The following is a 20871-nucleotide window of genomic DNA, read 5'->3' on the forward strand; positions in this document are numbered from 1 at the left end:
TTATTGGTTCCAAATGCCCCCCCCCTCCTTGGTGGCTTGTTGTTCCCAAAGTGCCCCCCCTTTTTTGTGGGCTGGTTCGCGTTAAACCCCCCTTCCCCCCGGGGGGCCGGGTTCCCCCCCCACCCCGCTTTTTCCATCATTTGGGTATTCCCTCATAACCCCCCCCCCCCCCCCCCCCCGCTGGCCTGGTTGCCCCATGCAGCCTGCTTGTTCAGTTGTTTGGTCGTCCCTCACCTGGTCATAGGCAGCCATCTTGTGAGGGCATGAGGGTTAATTTGCATATCACCTCTTTATTATATAGGATTGCATTATTTGGCTGTTTGTTCAAATAATTCTAGGTCTTATTTTCTTTTATTATTAAAGTCACATCGGTTAAAGTTTTTAAACCCCAACTTTTTAATATTTACTAGAATTTCTAGAAAAAAAAAACACTAGACTTGGCATACAAAGATCCAGATTTGAGATCAGTCTCTGTCACTTTCTAAGTAAGCTCTTTGAAAAAGTCAGAATCTGGGTTTTTGTTTCTTCATCTTTCCTTTTCCTCTGACCTTGGTCCTGGAACTTTCAAGTAATCTTTAGAATGTTCCTCTGGCCGAAACCGGTTTGGCTCAGTGGATAGAGCATCGGCCTGCGGACTGAAGGGTCCCGGGTTCGATTCCGGTCAAGGGCATCCCCGGTGGGGGATGTGCAGGAGTCGGCTGGTCGATGTTTCTCTCTCATCGATGTTTCTGGCTCTCTATCTCTCTCCCTTCCTCTCTGTAAAAAATCAATAAAATACATTAAAAAAAAAAAGAATGTTCCTCTGTATAAATAATTGCACATTGTTTTAAGTTTTACCTACCCTTTTAGTTGTATGTTTTATTTGGAAGTCAAAGTAACACCCATTTTCTCCAAAACTGGGGTAGAGAAAGAATAATAATCACAGAAAGTCATAATTTAACATTATGCATTAGGGGTGTGACACATTCACTGTTGCTGTTTGAATTTGAATTCTTGTTAGTTTCCCTTAGAATTTAGATTTTCTGCTGTGCAAACTGTAGAAAGTTAATCTCTAAGCTCTGTGAACTCCCCTCTTCTTTGAGACTTTCAACATTTATGTTCTCACTTTATCCCCTCTTCTTTGAGACTTTCAACATTTATGTTCTCACTTTGTCGTAAAGGAGTCTATAAACTTAGATAAGGTGGTTAGTAGCAATTGTCTGTCCTTATCAATGCTGTAAGCAGCAGAGCAACCTCAGGTCTGTCTTTTCAGAGTGTGTGTTAGAATTGGCCTTTGAATCTGGAGAAAGCAGATATGATGGTGTATTCTGATTAGGAAAACTTGTTAATTCTCATGTTAACAGCTGCTTAATATAATAGTGAATCATGCTTGCACTTTCATATTACTTCATGAAAAGAAAATTTTAAAAATATATAAATTGTTAGCTATGCACTTCGGATTGAAAATAGTCTTTATTATGTTAACACTTTATTCTTGAAGAGGAAAAGAGGTTTTTATTTAAAACAAAATTCTTTTCAACTTTAGATGGGTCACTTAGTTGCTATGGATTTTAATATTGTGCACATTTATTTTTTCTTATTTAAAAAAAGTTAGTGTTGCATTTTCTGACAAGTTTATGATCATTGAAAAACTAATGAGGAAATTACAGTGCAATTCAATGAAATAACATGCTTTATGAGAACAATCTTTTATTGTTTTTTGTTTGGGGAAATATTACCACTTTTCTAAGAACTCCAGAGATGAGGATTCATATCCTTATAAATTCTGTTTAGATAAAGGAAAAGCGAAATAGTCAATATTGCATTTTTCCTTCTTTTTATTCTAATAGCTAACATTGATTGTGTACCAGTCATATATCCCTAATTGTGCTAAATACTTATGTATGTTATTTTATATAATTCTTATACCAGTTTTATGAAATATGTGCTTCTGTTTCCATGTTTAGATGAGAAAATGAGAGTTAGAGAATATAAATAAGATGCTCAAAATTGCATAGTAAGTGGTAGAAATGGGATTTGATTCTAGTTCTGTTGGACACATACTTAATGATTACGAATATGTATGCCAATCTCATAAATATTTATTCAGTAATCATTTGATTTAATAAAAACTGTTATGAATGTGCAGTCTGATTTACACCTAATAGTTGGAAGTATATCACTCATTTTCCCCCTCTTCTTGTAGGAGAAAAGATTGAAAGAAAGGGAAGCCAGAAGAGAGGCCAATAAGAGGCAAGCAAAGGTAAGGGTTTATATTTTAATGAGAAAGTGTTTTCCATCTGCCTTTTATGTTTATTTATACATCATGACAGTCAAATTGGATTGAAGTCTGTGTAGCTTGTGTCACTTTCTCATATTAATTTGTTTCCTCTGATGTGGGACGAAAATGCCCAAGATAATTTGTTGATTGGCCTTTGCCCTGCTACTTCACAGCCTTTTTTTTTTTTTTTTTTCATTATATATTGCGCCTGTTTAATATAGCAGATGGTTGACTCTGTGGTCCAGGCCTGATAGGATTTTAAACTATATCATCTTTAGACTTGCTAAACAGCTTACATGAACCCAATATGATAATAACTGAAAGCATTGGTTGCTTCAATTCAACTCCTAGATAGAATCTAGGGGAAAGCTCTCTCTGTATCTCCCACCTTCACTGTATATTCTGTAAACAATTTCCAGCAAGTATATATGTACAATAGTAAACGCCAGTCATGTGCAGCAGTAATTTTTATCTTGTGTGTTAGACACCGAGAAAGGCTCAGCTTCTGCATTCCGAGGACATTTAGGAGAAATGATTTCCTAGAAGCAGGCCCAGTAACGTATGTCATTTCTCATGCTCCCTTTGTGCTGTGCCTGACTGGCCATGATTTCTCCTTGGCAGTCAGCAAAGATCTGACTCCCTTGAGTAAGACCATAATGTCCTTTGTCATTTTTTTCATGCTGGCCATAGCATTTAGAGAGCAAGTCAGAGATGATGGCTCATGTTATAGTTCTGAAGTGGGAAACAATTACCGCACAGTGGGAGATGAAAAGCCTGCTTATATTCCGTGTTAAATATCACTCTGTCTTCAAAGGTGCCCGAGAACGAAGCTACAGCGTGTGCAGCCTGACTGCTAAATCAGGTGGTGGATTCTGCACAAGCTTAAAATGCAGACATGAACTGTCATGGCATGGAAATTAGATCTTAGGGCTATAGTGGGAAAACTTAAATTTAAGAAGAAAATCTTAAATCTAATGAAAGCATTTGATATTTATGAATATTGCATGTTCAGATAAGAACATACCTATTCATTTCACTAAGAAGCTCTCATTTCTGCATATAAAATTGTAAAATGAAAGTTATACTCTAGACCAGAAGAAAGCCCTGTTACTCTATTTCCTTTGTGTGAATTCATGCATATTTGTGTATGTTACTAAATATGCTTTATTGTTATAATTGTTGATACTGTATACTTGATTTCTCATAGTGTTTAAGCTGTAAGAAATTGCTCTTTCCCTTGAGCTGGCCTCTTCTGCTTCTTCGTTTGTTTCCTCATAAATTCGAACGTATTTGGTTTTGATACTGTGCCAGCTGGGAAATATACAGACAGAAAGTGAAAAGGCCAGCAGAGTTTGCTTTTTCCTTTGCGGCAGATACCTAACATGAACTCCCCCAGCCAAGGCCATCCCTTTACACTTCACCCCCTCCCATATTTGTCATGTTTGTTTGTTTTCTGAAGTTTAAGAAAGGAGGAGGAATTTATTGTCAAAAGGACAACTCATTTCCTTCTGTATAACCACCAAGGACCATACTGGGAACAATAAGAGGCTCTGTAGCTGACGTGGCTTTGCTGCTCAGTCGGGAGCTTTCAGTGACCAAGGCTGTGTTTTAGCATCACTCTCAATGGCCGAGCTGCCTCCAGTTCACAGCCTTGTCTGAGTGCTCAGAGATGGCAGCCCTCAGAAAGAGGGATGTTAACAAAGGGATGAGTGCCTGGGTAGTAGCCAAGACTCAGGTGTTCCCTGAGACACTAAGGACTGCAGCCTACTGACAGATTCAGGTCTACTGACGGATCCCAGAATTAGCCTTTTTACACTGAGCTTCTTTGCAAATGAAAGTGAGAGGGGATGAAGGTCTTCATGGCTTTTCAGGTGCCCCTTTGGAAACAGACCCAGAAGATGTTATTTGGAGGGACTCTGTAAAGCAGTGATGGCCCACAGTTCTGTCATCTCTAAGAAGAAGTATATGATGTGAATGATCAGGTTTCCTGTTTATGTGTGTGTGTGTGCTTTAACTAATGGATATGGTAGTTTTAGAGTAAACTTTATCCCCCCTTTAATATGTTTAAACATAATCATTTTGTGTTTGATGCTGTGCCTTCTGAGGCCTTTGGTCAGCTTCATTCTAGAGCACTGAACCTACAACTATTCCAAATGGTGCTTTATTATTACCTTTTTATAGATATTTTAAGAAATTAGTATATAGAAACTGAAAGTGTGAGAAAGGGACACACATAGCTTTCTTTCTGCCTGTTTTGTGCTTCTGTCAGCAAGTGTGTTTATTAAGAAGAACATATGATACAGAATATTGTTTTAATTGGAAAAAGTGTTTGAATAAAAGTTAATGTAATTATCTATATTTCCAAGAAATTTTATAAATGATGGTTGGTAGTTATCTCTTTCCTTGCATAGAAAATATTCCTAAGAAAATTGCTTTAAAGTCTGAGTACACTAAAATAAAGTTGGAACACACCTCACAGGAATCAGATGCAACTTTTTGTTAAAAGACAGATCTAAGATCTGCCTAGAATATGTTGTATGCATTGTTAGGAATAGGAGAGAAACATGAAGTTGAAAAATCTTAAGGTTTTCTGGATACCCAACATGTAGTGATTTGGGAGATAGAGGTCTTTTGGGTATCAAAACAAGCAGAGAAATATTTGAACTGCTCAATGGACTTTTACTTAACTGACAGGATGTTGTGTGTTCTTGTAACTTAGACATTTTAAAGTGAAATCTGAAAAAAAGTAGTTTTAGCAGAGATCAATGGACCACATTGCTTTTTGGATTTCGGGATGTTACATAATCCTGGACTTACAGCTTCACTTCATTATTCAGCCAGATTTCCTCATGTTACTTTGATGCTCACAAAGGCCTATACCAGCCTCTGGTGCCTGGAAGGACTTTGCAGAAATGTAAAGAAAGGAGCAACAGTGCTGAAACTTGAGGAAATACATCCGAGAAATATCTTAGTGCTATGCTGTTTTTGAAAAGAAAGTAGAATATAAGGTTGATAAAACTGAACGTTAAGTATAAAGGAGCAGAGTAGGAAACAGCTTAGAGGCACTTTAACACTAGAAAATTAAGCATTACTTTTAATATATTCCAGATGATGCTTATGATTCTTATTTTTTAGGTGTGGGAAAATGATATTCAGATAACTAAGATTATGTCATACATTAACCCTTTGTGGTCCAATTTTATTTTTGGAATTCAAACAGTCTGGTCCAAATTAATTGATGGGATTGAATGTTGAACCGGTTTGCGGTGTTGAGCTCAGCCTCGATGTTGGACCTGCTCCTAGCGCCTGGTCTGTCGAGTCAGCCTCCACGTTGGACCGAAAAGGGTTAAAATGTTGAAGTTTTATAGTTGTACATTTTAACTTGATTTCTTCCTGTCTGGTTTTTACTGGATTTTTATTTTAGTGACTCTGATATATTTAATGGTGCTCTAAATGAGCCATTTGGTTTCTCTAAGCAAACTGCTCACATACTTTGTTTTAGTACTAAAATAAGACCCATTATGCTCTCTTTCCTTTCCTTTTAGATGATGTGCTTTTTAGCAATGAAAACACAAGTAGGTTTAGTGTTGTTGTTGTTGTTATTGTTTTTAAAAACAGTAACAAAAATGTATTCTCTCACAGTTGTGGTGGCTAGAAGTCCACAATCCAGGTGTCATCGCCGACGCCATGCTGCCCCTGAAGGCTCCAGGGAGGAATCCTTCCTGGCTTTCTTGGCTTTTGGTGACTGCGGTCATCCTTGGTGTTCCTTGGCCTGTAAATGCAGCCCTCAAATCTCTGCCTCTAGCTTCACATGGCCTTCTTCTCCCTGTGTGTCTCTGTGTCCCTGTGTCTTCATCTAGCCTCTTTCAAAGTCAGGGTGTCCAATTAGCTCCACACCTGCTCCTACTTTTGTTTTGGCAAATTGCTCTCAGGTAAAGTAACCACCGTCAGTGTGAGAAGTCATCTCATGAGAGGGAGGAGTGCTGCCCATCTCTCCTTCTAGTCCAAGGGGCTGGGGTCTCTGGAAGCTGTAGAAGTTCTAGGGCCTGGGAGTTTCTTCTGCCAATGGAACCTTATGTCACAACATGCTCCAGGCATTGGGATCCCTCAGCAGTGAAATTGCCACAGTTCCCTCCTCTTTTTTTTTTTTTACTTTGCCTATTGCGGTCACAGTACATTGAGAACTAGCATTCCTACTTCTTCATGGCAGTGCCTTTTCTTTTCTGCCTAGGGATTCTCAGGATGAGGGCGGAGGTAGGTGACAATATCAGAATCAATTGAAAAGAATATTTTTATGCACGCACCAGAATTCCTTTAGATTCTTTTTTTTTTTAAATCAACAGTACTTTATTTTTTGATGATTCTATGTTTGTTTGTTTTGCTTGAAGATTATTGTAGTGGTTTCTTTCTTTGTCTCCTCCTCCCTCCCCCCCTTTATGATAAAGAAGGGGATTATGAAATTTGAATTTTTAACCATCTTGGATTATTTAAGAGGTACTTTCAGTGTTGCCTTTTCAGAGAATTGGCCTTCTCTAGTCATGAAGATTTAAAGGGATAACGCTGCTCATGATATCATCTTCATGTGCATACATGCTGTGCCTTTAAGACTCAGCTTATTGAATTCTCCCTTTGTTTTTCTGACCCTCTCAGACACAGTGGACTCCTGCTTTTATAACTGCTATTCCAGTCTCCTGTTAAAGCTTCTGATAGTTTACAGCACTTATTTGAATAGTATCTGTCTTTCCCACTCAGCTCTATGTCATGTTCTCCTTTGTGTCCTTGTCCCAATGCTTGCTTCATAATAAGCACTTAATAAATAAATATTTGAATGAATGAATGAATGAATGAATGAGTGGGTGAATGAATTGCTTAAAGAGATACAGAACCTGATGGAAATAAGAGCATAAATCATTTCAGTTGTCCAACTTTCTTTACAGAAATTATCCTCCCATTGTTGGATATATAAATGTAAAGCAGTTGGATGTTAGCCTGCTATATTTGAGAGGTTTTGAATAGCTAGCTCTGGTTGGAAATTTTGAACCAAGGAAGTAATATTCCTAGGTGTAATGTCCCACAATACAGAGTTTACTACAAAAATTAGATTCTAAAAAAATAAATTCTGAATTTATATTTGTTCCCTGGCTCTAATAAAGATTTTTCTAAAATGATGTAAGAGGAAGAAAGAAAGAAAAAGGAAAGAAAGGGAGAGATACAGAACACAGACTTACATTTTTTAAATATTTTATTGGGTAAAAAATACATAGCATAAAATTTACTATTTTAACCATCTTTAAGTATATTTAATTGGCATTAATTATAGTCACATTGTTGCACAACAACTACCACCCATTTCCAGAACCTTCTCATTATCCTGGACTGAAACTCTGTGCTCATTAAACTGTGACTCTGGAGTACAAACTTTTCAAGAGAACACTCTTACATTCCAAATAATGTTTCAGTATGCGAGGAAATGAAGACTCTTTGATGAATAGATGATTCTTCCAAGGTCTTAAGTTCAATAACAAGAAAACTGGGCTAGACCCCAGGTCTTTGGGTGATTTTTCTTTTACTTTAACCCCCCATATACCAATATAGAAAATGCCAAAGAGCACTCAATGTGGCTTAGTTTTATTAGATTTATTTTATTCAAGGTGTCACATATAAAAATAACAAAAAAATTATTAATACTGTTCCCAGTCAGTCCTCAACACATACTGAAAACTGTAACCCAAGTAATATTGAAAGTTTCAATAGCATCAAGGTTAAATTAGCAAAAGATTTTGTGAAGAATATCTTTTTGTGTGTGTCTAGAATAGAAATTGTAATAGCAACATTAGTTTGGGGTATGATTTCCACAGCTAATGTAAATCATAGTAGTAATTTCATTCATCGATTGCTTACTGTGTTGCAAATACTGTGATTAAATTTAGGCTTTGCCTGTATCATTGCTTTAATATTCACAAACAGCACTGAGAGGTAACGTGTATTATTTTCATTTTTTTAGATAAGGAAATTGAGGCTTAGGAAGCTTATGCAACTTTCCCAGATCACATAGCTAATTTATGGCAGAGCCCAGACTTGAATCTACTTTACAGCACTCTAAAGCCTTGACACTTAAACATCAGACCATACTGTCCCCTCATTTCCGAGGCAGTCAAGACTATGCCCATTTGTGAATCTTAAAAGTTAAAGCAGAAATTGCAGGTAAACACTTTTCTCATGAAATTGTTCTCCTCATCTACAATTACTTCCATTTTGTAGTAGATACTTTAAGAAACAGAATATTTAGTTGCATAACCATTGGTAGATACAGAGTATTGTTAATTTCCTCACCAGAATCCCAGGAATCAATTTTTCCTTATGAGTGAAATATTATGAGACAATGTACCATTTCCAGTCCACGGAGACCCGTTAAACATACCACATACCGTATTCTCCTTTACTTCTTTACTTTTGCAGGAGTGTTCCTCTGCCTAAGATTCTTCTCCACTGCTTCTTTCTCCTAGCACTGTTTCTCTTTATTTTAATATATTTTTATTGATTTCAGAGAGGAAGGAGAGATTAAGATAGAAACATCAATGATGAGAGAGAATCATTGATTGGCTGCCTCCTGCACACCCCCCACTGGGGATGGAGCCCACAACCCAGGCATGTGCCCTTGACCAGAATCGAACCCAGGACCCCTCAGTCTGCAGGCTGACACTCTATCCACTGAGCCAAACCAGCTAGGGCTAGCACTGTTTCTTTTTTAAGCCTTTCCTACAGCCTTCAGGCAGATGTAGACATTTTTTTCTTTCTATTCCACTATATTTTTTGTACATTATTTTCCTATAGTACTTAGTGATTCTCTCTCTCATTGTTAAGCTCCTTGAGAGCAGCAATGGAGTTTTTTCATAGCTGGTACATAGTAAATGCTCATAAATGTTTATTGAAAGAATCAATGAAATACAGTTATATTTATTCTTAAAATAAACATTTACATGTCAATGCTATGTTAATTACAGTGTCCTTAGAATACAATGGGAGTTGTATCATGTGCATTTAATTTCTGCTAAACTGGGTGTACCCAACACACCCAGTGCTCTCAAAAGCTGTTGCTCCTCTCCAACCCCATCTTATTTGTTCATCACAATTTCAGACAGATCCATTAACTTATATTAAGGTTATATATCCCTGATATTAAAATAGAATGTATTAAACTCTGTAGGTCAGTGGTTCTCAACCTTCTAGCCCTTTAAAATACAGTTCCTCATATTGTGACCCAACCATAAAATTATTTTCGTTGCTACTTCATAACTGTAATGTTGCTACTGTTATGAATCGTAATGTAAATATCTGATATGCAGGATGGTCTTAGGTGACCCCTGTGAAAGGGTCGTTTGACCGTCAAAGGGGTCGCGACCCACAGGTTGAGAACCCCTGCTGTAGGTAATCGGGATGCTTTTAGAATACTTGACCCATATCCTCTTTGCTAAGAAGTTAACAAATTAATCTTAAAGGTTGAAATGTCCTATTATGTACATAATGGTTTTCCTTTTCTTCCCTCTTTTTATCTAACTTAGTGGTCCTCAGACTTTACTGTAGGTGATTATACAAAACTATGTGGATCGTACTTTATGGGTGATAGAAAGGAAAATCTAGTAGTTTTATCACATTGAGTTTTACCTTGCTTCCTGGCTTTGGAATTTAACCCCCATAGAAGTGGGGACTTCACTTTGTCATCCAGTACCTTGCTCATAAATATTTGTTGACTGACCAAAACAGGGGATATTGAAAACTTATATGTTGTCAGTATCATGCTGAATATTGAATTTAATAGCATTAAACGTATGTTGCCTGAATAATTGCAACCTTTTCAGATGTGGTTAGACCATGAGAAAACTGGGATGCAGATCTGTCTCTACCTTCTGACTCATGACCACAGAAGGCTGCAGTGGGTGTTAAGGTTAAGAGTGATCTTAAACTTGTCCTGTGCAAGCCATTCACCCAGAGCAAGAAGAAATTTTTCAGAAAACAAGTCAGACTTGTTGCTTTTAAACTGGCAATGCAATACAGATTAATTAGAAACAGAATTTTAATGACTATTTCAGGGGATGTTTCTTCTAATACTTTGTAAAAAATGATGTTTCTTTTATAAAACTTGCAAAGTAAAATGTTCTATCCATATAAAATTAGGGAAAAATAGACTCAAAACACATTTGAATAAGATGTCAAAAAGAAGTGTTTATGTGCTCATGTTCTCTCATATGTGTGTATATGTACATATACATGTATGTATATATGTACGTATACACACACACATAAATTGCTTTGTGTATGTTATAGACAGTAATTTTTATATTATTAAATATTGCCATGGACTCTGTTCAGTTGAATGGTCACTCACGTCTATTCCAATACATTAATACTCTGAGTTCAGATTGGACCAAAACAGAATAAATCAATTCCTGTAATGCCCTTTATAGTCAATTGTGGTTTATTCTGCTTACCTCAAATTAGAGGTAATTGGACATTTATATGCTTCAGTTGGTGGTTTATAGACAGATCAAATGAACTTTATTTGAACCATTGGGGTCAGTTGATAATTATGTGGTTGAGTGTGTGTATTTCATTGGCTAATACTCTACTTTATAGAAACTACATGAGCATCTGTGTGTGTGTATGACCATCATGATTGAGGAGACTGATCTTAAAATCACTGACCCATATTTTTATATGTATTGCTCTTCACTAATTGTCTGCACAGCAAGATAACTTTGTTTGGTTGTTAAAGCTGTTGTTGGCTTTTGGAAGATTATACCATCATGATTTCTGATACAGTATATAAAAATCTCAAATACACTGGGGGTGGTGGGGTAGGGAGTGCATTTTTTTTCCTGTCCTGAGATTTTGCTTTACAACTCAGAATCCTTTCATTTATACTTAGATATAGAGACATGTCTAGAAAATCACCATAAAACTTGATTTTAATGATTCTCAAATTGTGGTACAAGAATCTGTATGGGTCTCACATGATATACTAGAGATTTTTTCAAGTTGTCATAAGCATACAACATTGGCTATAACAGGAATAAATTATATCAAATATACACGTATATATACTAGAGGCTTGATGCATGAAATTCGTGCATGGGTAGGGTCCCTAGGCCTGGCCGGCAATCAGGGCCGGTCTGTGGAGCGGCCAGGGGGCCCGGCTGGCACCCGCCTTGGCCACCCTGGTGCTGCCCACTCACCGGCACTGCCCCCTGCTGCCGCTGCCACCGCCTGTGGGAGGCTACTGGCAGGGCGGTCAGGGGTGGCGCTGACCCACTCACTGGCCGGCCCCACCCCCCACCGCTGTCTCCGGTCACCTCCCTCTGAGGAGCAACTGGCGGGGCGATCGGGGGACCCCCGCTGGCACCTGCCTTTGGCTAGCTTGGGGCCTGCGGGCTGGGAGCAGCTCCTGCATTGAGCATCTGCCCCCTGGTGGTCAGTGCACGTCATAGCAACCAGTTGTTCCACTGGTTATTCTGCAGTTTGGTTGATTTGCAATTTAGGCTTTTATTATATAGGATTACCATTTTTAAATGTATATAAAGGCTATTAAGGTTATTAAAATAGGAATTTGTATTGCTAAATATATAGTACCTTTATAAGTCTTGTCTTTTCTTAAATGACATTTACCAAATGTTATTGTTATCTTGTAAGTAGTTTTGTGTTAAACTTCTTTTACCAGAAGAGGTGGAAATCACTGTCATATGGTGTATAAATAGGACCAGCCATATGTGTAACAGTCAAATATCTAAGACAATAGGTACCAGGGAGGATAGGGAGAAAGAGAAGGCTATGTCCACCAATGAAGTTCATGGGAAAAAGAAATGGAACATAGAAAAAGGAGAATGGAAATACAAGTTTTGTACCAATTTCTAAAGGCCATTCCTGATTTTGGAGCTGAGTGATAGAATAAAGCTGATTCTTTTTTCTTTTTTAGCTAGTCTTCATTTATTAATCTTTCCTTGTAAAGTAGAGGACGGAAGAAGTCTCAGAAATCATGACTAATTCAGACTTGGACAAACCTCATTAATATTAAAGATAATATCCATAAAAATAAAGTTTGAATTAATTATGTTTGGATTATCTGATTAAGAACCGATTCTTAATTTTCAAGTATTAATGGTATCCACTCCTGTAAAATAACTTTTTGTGAATAAGGTATGCCCTGTTGGAAGATGAACTTTTACTCACTGCAGGGCTGTGTAGGCTACTGAGTGACCAAGCTGTATTGCCCCTTCTTAAGCTATGAAGACTTCTCTTGGAGAGCACCGTAACCAGTGTTCTAAAATGAAAAGTTAGTGGTGGCTACAAGAATTTGTTACTGGAGGTAATCAGTAGTATTGGAAATATCATTGAGAAGAACTTGTTTTTCTCACTTACATCTTGTTTTTTATCCTCTAAAGAATTACATGAAATGTTTGTAACTATAAAGCTCTATTTAGCTAATTGTTGTTTATTACCGCAGTTATTGTTATCAGCAACATTAAATGATTCCTGTTTGCTATATTTTCTTGTTTTGGGTAAAGATGTAGGCAGGTGTCTGCAATGTTTTATGTGGAAATAGTTTTCCTTTGCCTATTAAGTCTTTATTTTTTATATATGTCATGGGATTCAAAGATCTCTTTACTTGATGAGAACTCCAGAATTTGTTGTTTATGAACTATGTTGATGTATTTTTTCTGTAACATCACATAGTGTTTTATCCTTTTCAGATCATTTTCATTAAGATTATCCTATTTGATGAATGACTTTATGTAATAAGTGGAAACATTATAGTCATCTGACAGTTGAAAAAGTTTTACTACAGGGATGCAGTCTGTGAAAATTCATTAAGCTGTATGATTATTACATGTGCATTTTCTGAATGTCATACTTCAGTTACAAAGCTTATTTTATCTATATGTACTTTCAGCTTAGATGTTTTAATCTGTGGATTCAGGAATCTATAGTGCAGTGGTTCTCAACCTTCTGGTCCTTTAAAATACAGTTCCTCATGTTATGACCCAACCATAAAATTATTTTCATTGCTACTTCATAACTGTAATGTTGCTACTGTTATGAATCGTAATGTAAATATCTGATATGCAGGATGGTCTTAGGCGACCCCTGTGAAAGAGTCATTCAACCGCCAAAGTGGTCGCGACCCACAGGTTGAGAACCGCTGCTATAGTGCGTTATGGATAACTCTCGTAACTATAGGAGTATTAGGGCCTTAGTCCCTAGAGTCATCCATGTCTTATGAAAGCTATGAAAGAAAATGAAAAATGTATATTTTTCCAATACACATTTTGTTCTAAATCCCCTTGCTTCAAGAAGTATGATATTTTTACCTCCTAAAACTTATAAAATGGTTTCTCCCAAATGAGAAGATAATTGTTCTTTTGATTCCCATGCAAATTAAAAAGAAAAAGTATATTTTCTAAAAGGGGGCACAGTAATTATTGGGCTGGTCAGAGACTCCCCACATCAGTGAATTTCTAAGTTTCTATACTGAATTTGAGGTGGTTTGATGACCTTGGATTGTTGTGCAGCTTTGTACTGTTCCTGTCATCTGAGAGAACCCTGAGAGCTATTAAATTGGACTGTATAAGGAATAAGGAACACAAGGATGATGAAATGGACATTAATATGAATAATTCTTTATGTAACTATTTTAGCTTCATAAATTGAAATATATGTTCACTAAGTTAATAAGTGACCGGAGAAATTGGGAAAAATACAAAGCTTGAAGGATCATTTAATAAAGAAGTGGATTTCCTTCCTACAAGTAGACTTTTTTCATTGGGTTTACCTTCTTCTTGCCATAGACTCTTATTATTCAAATACGCTCTGTGCATATTTTGTGAGAATTAAGTATTTGCTCTCTTGCTTTCCCCATCTATAGAAAAACATAAATTTGACAGTGCTTACTGTCATGTACCTGGTCCAGCAGTAAGAATTTACAGCATTAAGGAGGAAGTAATCTCTCTTGTTAATGTAGCCTCATTTTTTCTTTACTAGGGGGAGTAAATCTTTTGCAATTCCAGATCAAATGTGAACCTTGGAATACACAGAAATGGTATATACGGTACATGATCCAAAAGATTCTTTATCAAGAGTCATATTGCTTATCTATCTTTGGGCTATAAGATGATTAGTGTTAGAATTTAAACTAGGTATTTTACCCATCTTGATTTTCAGCTGTGTAAATTGTTTCTCCCTTACTACAGACACATTTGATTTTTATTTCATAAAGTCATTTCATTTCCTTTAGTTAGAAATGATATACGTTCTCAAGCTTATACATTTATATTAGTGCAGCTTTCGTTGGAAACTAGAAAGTATATTGTCATAGGGCTTCAGCCTCATTGAATTGCTCTTTACATGAGTCTCATCTAAATTCTAAACACGACTGCTATTGATCACTGCCTCCTGGCATTCATCCAATCTTAAGATTTTTGCCCTTCTCAGTACAGCTGGTACATGGCATTTTTGTAGTGTTCCTTTGAGGATGACAGAAAGTGAAAAAAAGGAAGAAAAAGGAAGTTATCTCTTAAGTAAAAGAGAAAATTAAGATTGAATGATACCACGGTCAGCATTATAAGTTCAGCAATGTTAAATCATAGATTTTGAGTTTAAGGTCAGCTTTTATCATTAACTTCCAAGTTGTTAGCACTCTCCCAAAAGAACATAAGACTTGGAAATAGAAGATGGAGGTTCAGTTCTTGCCAGTAAGCTTCGGAATTCTAGGCAGTCATCTTTCCCGGAGTCTCAGTGTCCTCTTCTGTAGAACAGTGGTAGTGATGCTGCCTGCATTGGCAGCTTTCCAGGTCTCTTTTAGTGATAATAAATGTGTAAGGGTTTGGTGAGTTTATGAGTCAAAATGTTAACCATTATCAGCATGAATATATGTATGTTGCCGTCTCAGCCAGTCTTGTTCTCAGTTACACAAAATCTAAATCAGTGGTTCAATTAGGATTGGGATATGTTGAGTCCAAAACATTGAAAGATGTCTTAAAATGCACATATCTACCTCTTTCCATCCTCACCCTCCTCTCATTAGAATCTCTGAGCGGGGAATTTGGAATGGGGGGACAGAGTATAAGATTGCCCTGAGGTTTCCTAAACTTGGCACCTATCATATGCTGTCTGCTTATGGAGAACAGAGTTCTATAACAGAAGGCCATTTAAGCTATTTTATTTAGTACTCACATCTAGATATTCTCAACTCAATTTGACAGATGAGGGACCTGGAACTTAAAGAAATTTTCCCCAAAACTGATATTTTATAAGTGACTGAGTCCAAAATCTTGGCAGAACTAGTAAAAAACATACAATGATGGACATTATTGTAGTAGCAGCACCACCCATGAATGATGCAAGGTACAAATAATTCAGAAGTTGGAAGGTTATTTTTGGCTTGTAGGATTAAAAAAGAGAGCATTCCAGGAAGGGAGGCCATTTGAGTGAGGCCTTAGAGCATAAATCAAGATAAGTGTTCCTGAAGTATTAATTGTTATGGACCATAGAAATATTATATTCATGACAAGTGAGGTTAAATGTACAAAGTTGCCATCAAATAGAAGAAAGGGAGCATGAAGTCCCAAGTTATTATCAGCAATTTTTTTCCCCTGGGGGGCTAGAGATTCTCAAAGTGGAGCAGTACTAGTTGAGGCTGGAAATAGAGGATCTTGAATATTATAATAAGTAGACTGCACTTTATTAGTGGGTGGTAGAGATCCATGAAGAGCTGTGAGCAGGGGTGTGTGTTTATGTATTCAGCTCATGTTTTAGTATTTTTGCATATACATATATTGAGTAGTCTAAATAAAAAGGTGGAACTTTGAAAAATAAGCCAAAATTTCACTTGATTCTTCACCTTGGGGGGTTTCCCTATAAATTTATGCAAATAATTAATTTTAAAAATTGAAATGTAATATCCCTGATACAATACTTCATGTATTTGAAAATTGACTACCATAGTCAAGAACCAGGAAGTGAACTGGTTTTTGTTACTGGTTTTTGTTACTCTTACTAGTCAACATAGAAGTCGCAACACCTGGGCACTGGGCATGCCATGTGTCTGCCTCCACGAAGGTCTGCACCCATCATACCTTGATTTGTATTTCAGTCACAGTCCTACAAACTTGATTTTGTGGGTTATGAGGTTAAGAAGATAAATAGCAAATTAGAATAGATAGTTAAAGGCCAGTCACCTAATCATTAATGAAATGAGCTAACTCACAGCAAGGAAAATTTATAGAAAAACTATTAATAAAGTAAACCTCATGATTGAAAATCACAGTAAGATAGGGACACAGAGCCCTCAGGAGTCTCAGTAGACCCGAGGGGCACCATTTTGTTACAGTACTGACGGTTATTAATTTATGTCCTCAGGCAGCAAGGAAATACTGTTATACTCAGTCTTCAGGCATCCCTCCATACATAGTTTAACTTAAAGGCCTCTTTCATATGAATAGTAGCTTAGGACCCAAGGTAATAGGAAACTCCTACTTTTATAGATAATTACAGCTTGGTGTCCACTGGGTTCATTTTTCTTTTGTGTCCAGTGGTCAGGATTACCAGCATTACTTCTTTGTCATACAGGTTTGCAGTCAGGAAAGAAGAAGGGGCAGAGAAAAGCTCATCTCTTTTAAAACCTAGTAACGAAGGACTTTGATCTGCTCTTCATAGCAACACTGTGAGATGGCTATTTGTGTTAGTACCATTTTTCAGGTAAGGAAAGAAGACCCAGAAAGCTTAGATTGAAGGGTAGTTGGGTGCAAGGAAAGTGATTGGTAGATGATTGAAGATCATGAAGGTGTGGTTGTAAAAGAGGGAATAGTTCACTGTACAGTTTGCCACACTGTTTTGCCTGGACCCTAGAGTAAGAAACACATTTGACATTCCTTGTTAGTAACAAGTACAACATTGAAAGAAAAATTTCACAAAACAATACTACCCTTCCTATGCTTCATATACTCAGAGATTTTCTATTTCCTTTAAAAAAGTGATCATCACAGCCCACTCCATGATTTCTTAATTCACCAGTGAGTTAAGATGTACAGTCTGATAAAACTAGTCTAATGTGACTAAAAGTGGATTATTTTATGAGGAGGTAAAGCTGGAGTGGGATATATTGAGGTTATATTGCAGATGTTCTCAGGTACCATGCCACTGAACTTGTTCTGATCCAATGGGCAACAAAAAATCCTCGAAGAGTTTGTGTCCTGGTGATAACATGATTATGTCTTTGTGCCAGGAATCCTCCTATATAATAAAAGCGTAGTATGCAGATTGTCCCCTCCCCAGGGAGTTCGATCAGGGGGCAGGGCCAGCTGGGGGAAGGGAGGGAGGCCCAGCCAGCAGCCTCCCTCCACAGCTAGGGACCCTACCAGTGCACGGTTTTCGTGCACTGGGCCTCTAGTATTTTTATATACCCAAACAGAAGTCCTTATTAATAACTTTTACATACATCATTTAACTTGTTTCCCATAATAACCTTGAGACGTAGATAAGAGGATATATTTATTTCCTTCACACAGGTGAAGAAACTGAGGTTTAAAGAGGTAAAGCCCTGGTGTCAAGTTTAAAGCCACAGTTAAGAATTAAGCTCAATTTTTGTGACTGCCAGATCAGTGAGTAGGAGGAAGAACTTAGCTAAGTGGCCCTTTCAAAAGTCTGGGCTAGAGGTAATGATAGTGATGGAAATGGAAGGGAGGGGTCCTATTTAAGGAAACCCAAATGGTTGCTTGAAAATGTAACCTTTGTTGAAAGCCATATGCGTGCACCCTAACTCAGATTCTTTTTTTTCCCTTCTTTTTTTTTTAAGATAGCTTTTTTGGTCATGTTGTAAAATTCCAGCCCATTTACCCAGCAAGGCCAGGGTATAAAATTGCCATTATGTTCTGTCATGGCCTATGATAGTTTTCATCACTCATTTTCTCTTTGGAAGGAACTGAATTGAGAAAGCATTTTTCATTGTTTAACGTTCAAATTTAAAAATACTGATATTTAAACTTCATACACCTATAATTTGGAATAAGACATGTCAGCAGGTCTTTTGTCAAGTGTGAATTGTTATAGGTGTGCCTGAGTTCTTCCTTTTTGTTATAGATTATTCTGTATTTTCATTGATAAGCTTTTGTTAATATCTTTTTTATTTTTATTTCTTACCCTTCTGAAAGTCATTAACAGAATGACTTGCTCCAAATTTCACTCTGAACAGACTGCAGTTCATCAGTGTTAGTCTGAAACACAAGAATGAAGAAATGAATCCTTGAATATATTTGTATACAAGTAAACTTTACAATCTCAATTTTGTACTTTTCTGATCTCTCATAATTTTGCCAAAAGAATTTGTTTCTTTTACCAAGAAAAGTTTGATACATGTTGTTTTTTTAAAATAATACTTTCTGCAAAATGTGTTAATTTTTAAAGGTTATTACTGAAATTTTGACAGTTGATATTTGTAGCTTCATTTTAGAGAATTATGGTAAAATGTGGATATTAGTTAAGAGAGGGCTAAAATTAAAAAAATTCTCTAACATCATTTACCTGTTTTTTCTTGCCTAGAAACCTAGGAGTCATTTTTAGTTTCTTTTATGCTCATTGTATGCAATTAAGTGTCAAGTTCTTGCAATTCTGTTTTTTAATCTCTCTCTCAAACTAGTACATACTCTTCCTTGAAACCTATGCTTATAAAACCAGCTGCCTATGGGACATATCCAGCTGGATTTTTAAAAGGAATCTTATTAACATAGCCAAATTCAAACCTGGTCTTCAAACATGGTGTTTCTCATCCAGGAAATAACAACTCCATCCTTCCATCTGCTCAGGCAAGACCTTAGAGATACCGTCGACCTATTGTTCTTCTACTCCATCACCATTCATCAGTACATTCAGTTAACATTGCCTTAAAAATGATCCAAAAAATTGGTGAAATCCAAATTAAGTCTAGAGTTTAGTTAATAGTAATATGCCAATTTTGGCTTCTTAGTTGTGACAAATATGCAATAAGATGTTAACAATTGGGGAAACCTGGGTGAAGGTTATATGGGAACTCTGTACTATCTTGGCAAATTTTCTGTAAATCTAAAATTATTTAGAAAGAAAAACTTTCTTATATCCAGAATCTAGCCATTTTTAACTCCCCCATTACTATCACTTTGATCCAAGTCACCATTATCTCTGGCATGGATTATTAATTATAATAGCCTTCTGACTAGTCTACTTGTCTCCCTTCTCTTACCCTCCTTCTCACCCCCCACCTCCAGTTTATTCTTAATGTAGTAGCCAAGAATGAATCTTTTAAAAGTAATTGGCATTTTATCTCTCCTATGCTCAGCACTCAACCTTCAAAGGGCTTCTCTGTTTTATAATTAAAACTATAAAGTCAGTCCTACATACAGGATCTAACTCCCAGCTTCCTCTCTGATCTTATCTGCCACTATTCTGCCATTAACTCACTTAACATTAATACACTAGGCTGATTCTGTTCTTTGCCCTTCAAACTCCAAATAACTATGTGATTTGCTTCCTTACTCCCTTCTCCTCCTCCCACCCTGCACTATCTTACTCTGATTTATTTTTCTCCTTAGTACTTATCTCTGCCAAACAGAATATAAATATGTGCTAGTTTATTGTTGTTTGTCTTACCCCCGCTAGAATGTGAACTTCATGACAAGTGTGCCAGTAGTATCTAGACTAGTATCCAGCAAATAGAAGACATCAACTACTTAATGTGAATGAAGCAGTAACTTTACTTTTTAATCTTCACCTGAGGATATTTTCCCCCCATTGATTCTAGAGAGAGAGGAAGGGAGAGGGAGAGAGAAACATTGACATGAGAAAGAAACATCAATCAGTTGCCTCCTGTACACACCCCAACTGGGATCAAATCCAAAAACTGAATATGTGCCCTGACCAGGAATTGAACCTGGGATCCTTCACTGCCTGGGACAATGCTCCAATCATTGAGCACACTGGCCAGGGCAGTAGTAACTTTTTAATGTAGTTACTTATTTTCACTGTGACACTTAAAAAACAATAATACAGCAAAATTATAGCATGACATTTATTGGAAGACATAACTTTGGTGATATTTTATGGTGACTTCAGAGGAAGAACAATAAAACAAAGTTGGTGGGACGACTCCAAAGCAGTGTTGCCGGTCCAAATAGGTATTATTAGATACTAGTGGCCTGGTGCACAAAATTTGGCGGGGGGGTTTCCCCAGCCTGGCCTGTGCCCTGTCACAGTGTGCATCGCCCCAAAGAGGGAGGCCCTGCCCACCCATCCAGGTCTCCTCGATGGATTGCCCCAAAGAGGTAGGCCGGAGCCGGGGAGGCCTGCGGACCCCCGGCTGGGGCTGCAGCAGAGAGGCCTCTCTGCATACCTGCGGACCCCCAGTGCAGGCACGCGGAGAACCCTCTCTGCCTCAGCCCCGCCCCCGTCCCTGAGGCTGCAAGTCCCTGCCCACCTGCACCTGCTGTGCACGCAGCCTGCTGATCGGTTGTTATTGTGACAGCATCCTGACCAATTTGCATATTATCCTATTATTAGTATAGATAGGCAACCTCTAATTGAACATTTTGTGT

General features: G+C 37.4%; 1 long non-coding RNA gene across 1 annotated transcript in view; it reads left to right on the top strand.

The window, feature by feature from the left end:
* The first annotated feature begins 2184 nt into the window (after positions 1-2184).
* Positions 2185-20871, top strand: part of LOC102432781 — a 76050-nt gene continuing 57363 nt past the window's right edge. Inside the window, exon 1 of the long non-coding RNA XR_330527.2 lies at positions 2185-2242. This is a non-coding gene — a long non-coding RNA (uncharacterized LOC102432781). The remainder of the gene's footprint in view (positions 2243-20871) is intronic.

The sequence above is a fragment of the Myotis lucifugus genome, unplaced genomic scaffold (genome assembly GCF_000147115.1).
Source record: "Myotis lucifugus unplaced genomic scaffold, Myoluc2.0 scaffold_362, whole genome shotgun sequence".
NCBI lineage: Eukaryota > Metazoa > Chordata > Mammalia > Chiroptera > Vespertilionidae > Myotis > Myotis lucifugus.